At 36.7% G+C, this 9,808-nt stretch overlaps 1 long non-coding RNA gene across 1 annotated transcript in view; it reads left to right on the forward strand.

Annotated features, from left to right (window-relative positions):
* Window positions 1-2,187: 2,187 nt before the first annotated feature.
* LOC104912169 overlaps window positions 2,188-9,808 on the forward strand; it is a 36,118-nt gene continuing 28,497 nt past the window's right edge. Inside the window, exon 1 of the long non-coding RNA XR_004160645.1 lies at window positions 2,188-2,409. This is a non-coding gene — a long non-coding RNA (uncharacterized LOC104912169). The remainder of the gene's footprint in view (window positions 2,410-9,808) is intronic.

Consider the following 9,808-nt stretch of genomic DNA (forward strand, 5'->3'; position numbering starts at 1 on the left):
TGTCCTAAGCAAGCTAAACAAGAAAGCAAAACTTAGAACTCATTTCTTTTTTTTTTGTTGTTTTTTCTTCCTGAGAACAAAGTACTTGAAAGTAACTTGAATTTTCTATTGCAGTCTTGTAAATTTTCATAGTTCTTTATATTAGGGTTAATCAACTGATAAGAATCAATGCAGTTGATCATCTGATTAGCTGAACTAAATTGTAATTAGGTGCTAATTAAGATCATTTGTAAGCATAGAGCATGCATATAATTCCTAAGTTTTCTTAAGCTTGACTGCGTTCTGTTAACTAATTTTTATTTTCTTCTTTGGTTTGTGTTTATACATTTGAATGCTATATTTTCTCCCTGACTACAAAATAGTAAAAAACAAAGAAGTTTTGTAAGGAAGTTGAAAAATGGTTGCAAATATCTAGAATTTTTTTTCAAATTTGTTTCATTCTCTGATGGATAAAGCAGATAGAAAGCTGCTGAACCACTCAGTTCCAAAGGCTGTGACCAGTAGTGCAAACTCCAGCTGCTATCTGGATGCTGGCAATATCCCTTAGGAGGTGACACTGGGGACAGGACTACTTACTGCTATCAAGAGCCTGGAAATTAGGACAGAGTGCACTGTCAGAAATTCTGTGGATGATATCTGCTTGGAAAGTGTGGATGATATCTTAGAGGGCAGGGCTGCTGGTCGGAAAAAAGCTCAGCAAACTGGAAGAAAAGAATTAACACCTCAGACACTTTAGCAAGGGCAAATACAAAATCTGCTGCAAGGATGGAATAAACCAATGCTACAGTGTAGTTACACAGTGTAGATGAAAAACAGTGTAGATGATTAGACTCAGCAGAGTGTCCTGGCAGCGGAGAAGACAACTGCTTGCTGCATTAGCAAGGGTGCCAGACCGGGTCAAGGAGGTGTTTCTTTTCTTCTTCTCTGGCATGGTAAAACCATTTTTGCAGGACTTTGCACATTCATGAGCTTCCCGGAGCATATGCACATCGGTGCATATCCAGCAAGGGGCCATAAAGCACATGACATGGAAGAGGAGGTAGGGCTGATCGGGTGTAGTTAGCCTTACAAGGAGAAGCCATGGAGAAACTTATACCGTCATAATTTAGATATTTTCCTCTTTTGTAATACGTGCCTTAAAATAAGTAACAGATTTGTAGACAGAGCTCTGTAAACAGAGAACTGCAGTAGCTTTTGGGCAATTTGATGTCATGCAAAAGCAAAAATAAGAACCCATATTTGGAAAATGATAGAACCAAATCAAGCCTAAATAGAGAAAACACACAAATCCCATTAAAATTCAATTCACTCTTATTTCACTCACATAAACAAGGTTTCTTGTTTTGAGAATTAAAGGTAATTAACATTTGTTTGCTTGTTTATTTTCAATTTACAATAATGATGCAGAAGTTAATTATCTACTGTTTAATGTTTGTGCCTTAAACAAACATATACACGCACAGTGAAAATCTCATTTGGACCAAGATTGTCTGGTAATGATTTTGATCAGAGAGTTATACTATTGTTTCATTACCTCCATCAAAAACTTTGGATTCTTCTACTTATACCAATTACAGTTTGCTTGGATAAAGGTTGCTCTACATTTTTGTTAGGGCTATTACTCATTAGAAAAAACTAAAGATGTTGAACTGTTACAGTAAGCATAGTTTGATAATTTGAAACTCCTTGAAAAAAGCAGGTAATTACAGAGGACTCACCCCTCCTTACAGTGGGTTTGCATACTACTCTGTCAATAAGGCAGTAATAATAATAATACCTTGATGAAGTAGCGAAGCAATTTCAATATCATGATGAATGTTTCGGATAAATTGCTAACTTGTGCATTGACCTTGGTGAGTGCTTTCATGGGAATGTAGCATGGTTATATACAACATACCAAACAAAACAATAGTTTATGATCTTAAAAAATTAAATTGCCTCAACATAATTATAAAAATGGACCAAAAAAAAAAGACAATAAATGCAAGTAACTGTTCAGGTCATGTCTTTATTAATAGCATGTCATTAAGCAAACTAAAAAGTGCTAACTATGCCATATCTAGAGATAAGTGGGAGCAGAACCTCATTAGCTCTAACAGGAAATATCCGTCAGATGATAGCAGGGCTGGGAGCACTTCACTAAGTACATCTGTACTGTCTATCCTTATTAAAGGGTCATGTCAAGAAACAAGGTACCTTAAGTGGTGTAATGTATTGGGCTGGCTCGGAGCCTTGGGGAGAGATTGAGGAGCTCCTCCTATCCTCCAGGAAGCCATTTGCCTGTCTGACGTGGCAATGCCAAATGCTTAAAGGATTGGAAGAAGATATTTGCCTAGGATGAATCTAGATTGGTCAAGAGAATAATCTCTGAGAGAAACAGCCTTAGTGGCCTCTTGTATTTGTGAATAGGTAAGTACCCTCATCTCCATACCCTATATCCACACTTTGTCACTTGATGCTTTTGCAGCTTCTCAGTATATTTTGCTGTTTATTACAGTGATAATTGTGGCCAGCTTTTGTGCTGTGCTTTCCCTAGTGATGTGCTGTGTGGGCAGCTTCAGCCACCGGAGGCCAGTCAGGTCCCTAAACTGAAGTAAAGGGAAGCACAAGGCTATAGCACAAGTACCACACCTAAAATGATGCTGAAAAGTTAAAGAAAAGGAATATCAATAAGTTGGGGCAAGCCAACTACTTCCCACTGCAAGACTCTGGATTGAGGTTTCCAAGGGACAGAATGCCAATTTAGCCAGTTACTCTCATTGTTATGACACATCACGATAAAGAGTTAGCTCTTGCCAAAAGTAACTGAGGAAAGTTTTCTTTTTTACTTTTTCCCTTCTTGCCTCTGCCAGATTCTTTTGAAAACTATTGCATTATTACAGCAGAGATAGTCATAAGTGATGTATAATCCTACATTTAATCCTTCCAAAAGAGAGCCAAGGTTGGGAAACTAGTTATAAAACGGGGGAAAAGAGTGGGATTGTAGAAAAAGATTAATGGTGTCTTAATGCTACTTTGAGTGTATGCAGAAAGTATTGAATTCATGCCAAAATCTGCTTCATCCGCAGCAGCAGAAGATTGTTGAAGCAAATCAGGAACTGTTGAAGATACTGTTAATCCACTGTCATTTTTTTCTTGCACCATTCATGTGAAATTATGCTTTTGTAGCCTTGTAGCCCTGTAAATATGATGTTGCTCTTACTTGCAGCAGGCCACAGACTGTGTTGCGCTAACAGCACTGTCTGTAGAATCTTTCAGGCTTTGTTTGATCGTCTTGACTTGTGTGACCTCTGTATTCACTTATTTAGCTGGAACAAAAGTTATCTGACTATCAGACGCTACTACCCACTTTGTTTTAGTTTTCTTATTATTGCCAGATGTATGTTCTGCGTATATGAATACGAATATATATACATATATTGTTGTGTATGACAGCTGCCCTGAAAGTAATGCTTCCTATATTATTATGTTTGCCCATGACATCAGAGATGGAGATTGGTTGTATGGCAGTAGAGGCTGAGCCTTCTCACAAGTATTCCATAATATTTTGTTGTGCGACAGATGGCAGCAGAGAGGCAGTCTTACAAAGTGATGTCTGACATGGTAGTGTGCATGAATCAGAGGAATGGAATTTATTTCCTCTTTGTGGAAAAAGAATGGCACCTATTTACATGCATCAATGCATGCTGAATATTTCTGAAGACCAAACAGTGGGTGTGAGCACAGTGAGGTAATGGATGATGCATTTCAGCAGTGGCAACAGTGACAGTAGGTCACATCCATTGGTGTAGATTTTCAAAAGCACAATGTGCTGTTCATTGCTGGTGAAAATGTATAGGTAGTGGTGGTGATTATTAAAAAATTATGTTTTGTAGTTGAGCATTTGCTCTATCAAATAGTGTTACTGTGCTCTTTTTACTTCTTGTAGTTTCCATGGAAATAAATAGGAGACATTACTTTCAGAGCAACCTATGTATATTTCTGTAACTCATAGGGAGGAATAACAGGTAGTTTTGCTGTACAGAGTGAACTACCAATGACCCTGGAATAAAAAGGCAGCATAGAAGAGTATAGGAAAGAGATAACAGCAAGGTCTTTGAATCTGCAAGCACAGGATGATATCAAAAGCTCGAGAGCTATAAATAACTCAGCAGTGGATGATTGCTGGTAAAGGAACCAGGCCTTAGACCTGTGTAAAACCAGTTTTAGGGAAAGGTAACAAAGAGAAGAAAGAAGAAATGTCTAATATATGAAAACACACTATATATAAAACATTTTATGTATCATGTACTTGCAAGCCAGTGAAGAATGGGCATGTGAGAAAGCATATGAAAATTACCCAAATGGGCCTAGGGGTAGAGAGAAAGAGAATATAAGTAAGGATAACATGTTAGAAAAGCACTGACTTTAGAAAATTTGAGTAGATATTTTAGCCTTCTATATTTTGAGAAGTAGGTGCTAGTATCATTAAAAGTGGGCTAATAATTCTTTAGATTATAAGACTTTAGTTAAAACAAGAGAAAATGCAATAAGAGCCATTATTGTCTATTTATAGTCCAGAAATATTTTGTCCTTACAATTGAAATTTCTGTACATGTGAATAGTTATCAATTTGATATTTCTGAATTTCACAAGGCCCTCCCAATCATATGGAATGTAAACGTAACTTAGGTAGTTTGAATAACTACTTCAACTTTGCTACAACAACAAAAGTGTCCATAAAGGCAAGGCAAATGTAAGTATTTCTAAGGTGACATACTGAACTGCCTGATTTATCTTGTAGTGGCGTATTTTACTTCAACTTTGACTGACTACACTTGTCCTACGTTTAAATAAAGTCATTAGATTGTCAGTGGAGCCTTCCAAACGTGTATCTATAATCAGCGGAGTTATAATCCTAACACTTTCTGTATCGGTAGTTTGATCTGTACAAACACGAATACAATAGTAGAGGGATTTTAAAAGTCAAATAAATGTCACTGGAGTGCAGCAGTAAATGTGTCCAAGGAACATGCTACTTTAATTGAAAATTCAAATTACTGAGCAATGCTGCTTTTCAGTAAAACATTCAGTGCTGTTGAATGAAAAATCAATAGCTGCTTTATAGTGCTTTTTTCTTAAGCAGTAGGCAAGCACTCAGTTCCCCTTCAAAAGACTTTTACTCTTCTATCTTTAATATTTACAACTCTTTCTTTCTCTCTCCGCAGTAGAATGTTCTTCAATTTCTGTTGTAAATCAAAAACAGAGCTCACTGGTAACAAACATAATCTGGCATTCAAATTTGGTAGTCATGGCTATAGTTTAAATCCATTACAAATTCAGCTAGCTGAATACTTCTGTTTTTTCCTAGTGAACACTTAATTTAGACTGTGTCTACTGAGATTTCAGGAAATACTTTTGTTCACGTTTGGTTAAGATAAGAACATGAAGTTCTCAGAGAAGTTTCTCCGTGAAGCTTGATGGAGATTGAACGTATTCCTGCTGCTTTTGTTTACTGAATGCACATTTGACAATCTTCCATCTGGGCAGGTTCTGGTGAGAAAGAGCCAGTTCTTTGCATCACTTTAACCTTTCTTTTTTTCAATTTTTTCTCTCAAGAAGTAACAGAGAAGCCATATTAGTATTCTGCTGCATGCTAGGCAGAAATGATACCTGCTGCCTCATCTTCATACATCTTCTGCCTTCTTTCCTTGTCTGGTTTTGAGGCTGTGATAGTGATGTTTTATATCAAGTATACGTGTACATTGAGGCTTTGTGAAAGTCCACACCTCTTACTTCTTCTGGTTCCTATCCCAGTTCTGTTCCACTCATCTCCAATGCGGAAACTATTGCAAGGGTCTTCAAGGATATGTTCATTAAATTCCAGTCTATAAATCACATATACTGATTATAGCTGATACCTGAACACATAGTGTCGCTCTGTATGGCATAACCCCAAGTTCTGTGTATGGTGTTTACACTTTGAGTTTTTAAAATTCCTTCTAAGCATCTAGGCTCATTGTTTTCCAAAAGAAAAGGGAGCATGACATGAAGTTTTACTTAGAGTACAGGCTCCCAGGGCAATGTGTCTTGCTAAAAAGTCCAGGAATAAGCTTTAATTTAAGTTAGCAGATCAAAATTCCTTGGAACATGGATAAAAATAGGTGTGCCAAAATAGTCTCATTCGTTTAAATGGAATTTGTCCTTTTGTAGCATTTCACAGATGTGACTTAGCAACAAGTATCATTAGCCTCTGAGCTAAGAATGAGAAGAGAGCCAGATCAAAGTACACGCTACAGCAGGAAAGCCACTGCTAATGCATGTGCTGAAAATACTTTTGCTTTCCCCTATTTCAGATTGAATCTTTATCTCAGCTTTGAGATTGCCTCTATGCTGTAAACAGCTGTCTTTTTTTTTTCCCTCAAACCTTATCAAATTAACAGATGTTTGTTGTGGATGCTCGTCTTGAAGCATGTACAGACTTAGAAAAATATCAAAATGTAGAGCCTAGGTGTGTGAACTGATGCTGAACTTCTTCTTTGTATAATGGAAAGCATGAAGAAATGATGGCTCATCACCCAGAGGCAGAAATCTTATCTGTATTTGTGATAACAGATCTGAATTCTGGCAACTTTCAATATCTTATACTGTTAGCTTTTAGCTAGCTTAAAATGTGAGCATGACTTTTATCTCATCAGTGAAATTCAGTGAATGATGAAAGATCCCAAGCCTCAGTTATTTTGCTCACTGCATAGAGTTATTGTCCTTAGGTGACTTCTGACTTTCTCCCTCAACACATGATGTTTTTCTGTTTGTTCTGAACATATCTGTGAGTGGTAAATAGAGACCAAACTTAAGTACAGTGTCTGTACTTCAGGTACTTTGCCTTTACTACAAAAGCTGCGTTGACCATGGTATAGAATCGTAGACTCATAGAATCCTTTGAGTTAGAAGGGACCTTTGAACATCATCTAGTCCAACTCCCCTGCAATGAACAGGGATATCTTGTCCATGCACGTTATGCTTTGACATAAAATTCTTTGGATGTTTCTATACCACGATACCTTTTCTGGTTCAGTTCTCTGAATCAGAACAAGTGGATCTTGTTATCTAAATGAATCATAGAAGATGGTATCTGGAGGCCTATAGAATTGGTGATATACATAGAATTCAGATTAGACTTAGCTTTGAAGAATGTCATTGAAGTAATGTAAATAAGTTAGTCAATTTTTTTTTAGTCTTTTTCAAATGAAAGTCACCAATATTTTGCTGTGAAAAAGAAAGATGTGAGAAAAATAACAGTAATGTCAACCCTTCCTGAAGGATTTAGTGAGTTCTAAGTAGAAAGCAGCAAAAGAATGTAAACAAAATTGAAATTAACATTTTACTGATTTTTCTCTTAAGAAAAAGAAGCAAGAAGTGTTAAGATTTCCTATGTTTCTGAAATTCAATTTTTTTTCTCTATTGTGTTGTAGATTTTCACTGTTTGAGTTGTCTCTTTCAAGCATAGTAACTGAGAAATGATAAAAAAGATCAAATTGGTTAGGACATTTCCCTAGAGTGACATAGATCCTAGCCTTTGAATGTTTTATTTTGTTACCTTGGACTAAGCAGGAAAATGAATGGCTATTGCTAATGCATAATCTTATTCTTAAACAATGCTGAATGGCTTCTTCAAAATTAATTTAAGGAAAGACAAATGATATTGAGGAACCAAGCCAATCCACCCATGACCTCCCCTAGAGGCTGTTTCCAAACTGCCACTGCTGCTGTTTGTAAAGGAAGTCATGGGATCTGTCAGGGAGCAGCCAAGTAACCGAGGCAGAAAGCCAGATTCAGATGCTGGAGGCATTCCAGATTTTGCTATCTCTGTCAGATGTTTACTGATAATCTTCCATGTGTGGATATAAGGCTTCAAGAAATAATTTCTGCCATAGCAAAGATACTGAAGTCTGATGTTTTAGAATATATTGCCTGTGTTATATGCCTTGAAATCCCATGTTCTTATGAAGTGCACTCATTGCAAACTGAAGCAGAGGGATAAAGCAGAAGCTGAAGGGTCGAGTATTACTGTGCAGACTCTGAGATATGCATTAACTCAGCAACTCAGACATGACTAAGTTGACTGCTTATACACTGTAGTACTTTCTAAGTCTTATGGAACAGATTACTGCCTGTTTAAGCCTACTTTCTGTTCTAGAGGAAATGTAGAAAGGATAGGGCAGAGTCTTAATGGTTTTGTGACATTGCTCGTTCCAGCTCCCTTTTCCTCATTCTTATCAATAACTCAATGTTGGCAACAGAGAAGAGTCATTAATACACAATACCATGTAAACCTTTCCCATTTTTATTTTGTTTTTCAATTCAAGCACATTAGGAATCACAGATGATTTTTGGAACTATGCTTTTTGTCTGCCTATTTCAAAATAAACTGTATAAAATGTGTTAAAGTGCATTAAACATTAACATCAGAGGGTGGCTCAGCAGACCACATGCAGCTTTTAACCAGTCACAGAGAACTGTGCTTAAGCTGGTTGGCTTAAACAGTTAAATAGGAAAAGAGTTTAACCTTACAACTGCAGAGTGCTAAATACTGTAGCACTAAATAGAATGTAATACAAGACACATTGCTAACCTCCCCATCGTATGCAGTCCATTGTGGCTGTTGCCAACTGGATCAAATGAGCATTTGGAAAGGTGTGCTAAGTAGTAGCCAGATTCCATTCTTTCTTAATTATGTGGCTTTCACCAGTACACAGTACTAAATCATCCTTGCCCAGGGGTAGTATAATTACTGCTGAATAGCCTAATGCTGAATAACTTAATATACTGAAGGCCATAATTATTCCCAGAATGTGTCTCTTCCACTTTGCATATTTACTTGTGTTCTTCAGAAAAATTATCCCACAACTTAAATACTCTTTAGGGCATATCTGGTATTTGCTTTGAATATATTGGTCACAAGCTCAGCCCTTTGAGAGTAAGCTAAAAGACTGCCTTAGAAGAATAAAATGATAATGGAATAAATATCTTCAGTAGCTGTATAGACCATAGTGTTAGTTCTATCATAGTTGAGCTATTCATTTCAATTTAATCTCTGCTGCCTACACATTTCATTTGAATTGCTCAACATTTTTTCTTCCTGATTTGAGAGAAAAGAAAGCTAAACTTACAAACCCCAATAACCAAAGGTCACTTTTATCTTTCATATTTAAATAACCCTTTTTAGTTTACATTTGCAACTGGAGAGTTTTCATCAGATCCAATGCTATATACTGCCCTGTTTCTTTCAGACACACAATCCCTGTCTTCTTTGCTCAGTGTGTACCCAGTGTAAATGGAAACAGTTCAGGATATTATCCCCTCCTCTCCATGTACTGCTTTATTAGATATGTGTTGAATAGTATGGTGATGCTGATTGTCGAGGGTTTGATGTAGACTGTAGAGCGATGTGTTGCCAATTCTGCATTATTAGACTTACTGTTGATACGTCTAAAGGATTTTGAACAGTAGCTCTTGTGTCCCACAAGAACTACTGTGGGAATATTTCATCCTCTTGATGGATATTAGCATTAGAAAGTAGGGTTAGCATTAATCCACTGGAGCATATTGCAGCCAAATATGTTTCAAAATTCGAAATTATTGTTTAATTTTAATTATTTAAAATCTGGGTCACAGATGATTTTAAAAATTTACCTGCTTTTCTTTGGGACTAGCACTGAGTCCTAAATCAATGGAGTCAATTTATCTGTTTTTGTTTGCTGGATAGTCTGGCTTCAGTGAATCTTAGAATCATAGAATGGCCTGGGTTGAAAAGGACCACAATGAT

This window comes from Meleagris gallopavo, chromosome 9 (genome assembly GCF_000146605.3).
Source record: "Meleagris gallopavo isolate NT-WF06-2002-E0010 breed Aviagen turkey brand Nicholas breeding stock chromosome 9, Turkey_5.1, whole genome shotgun sequence".
NCBI classification, from domain to species: Eukaryota; Metazoa; Chordata; class Aves; order Galliformes; family Phasianidae; genus Meleagris; species Meleagris gallopavo.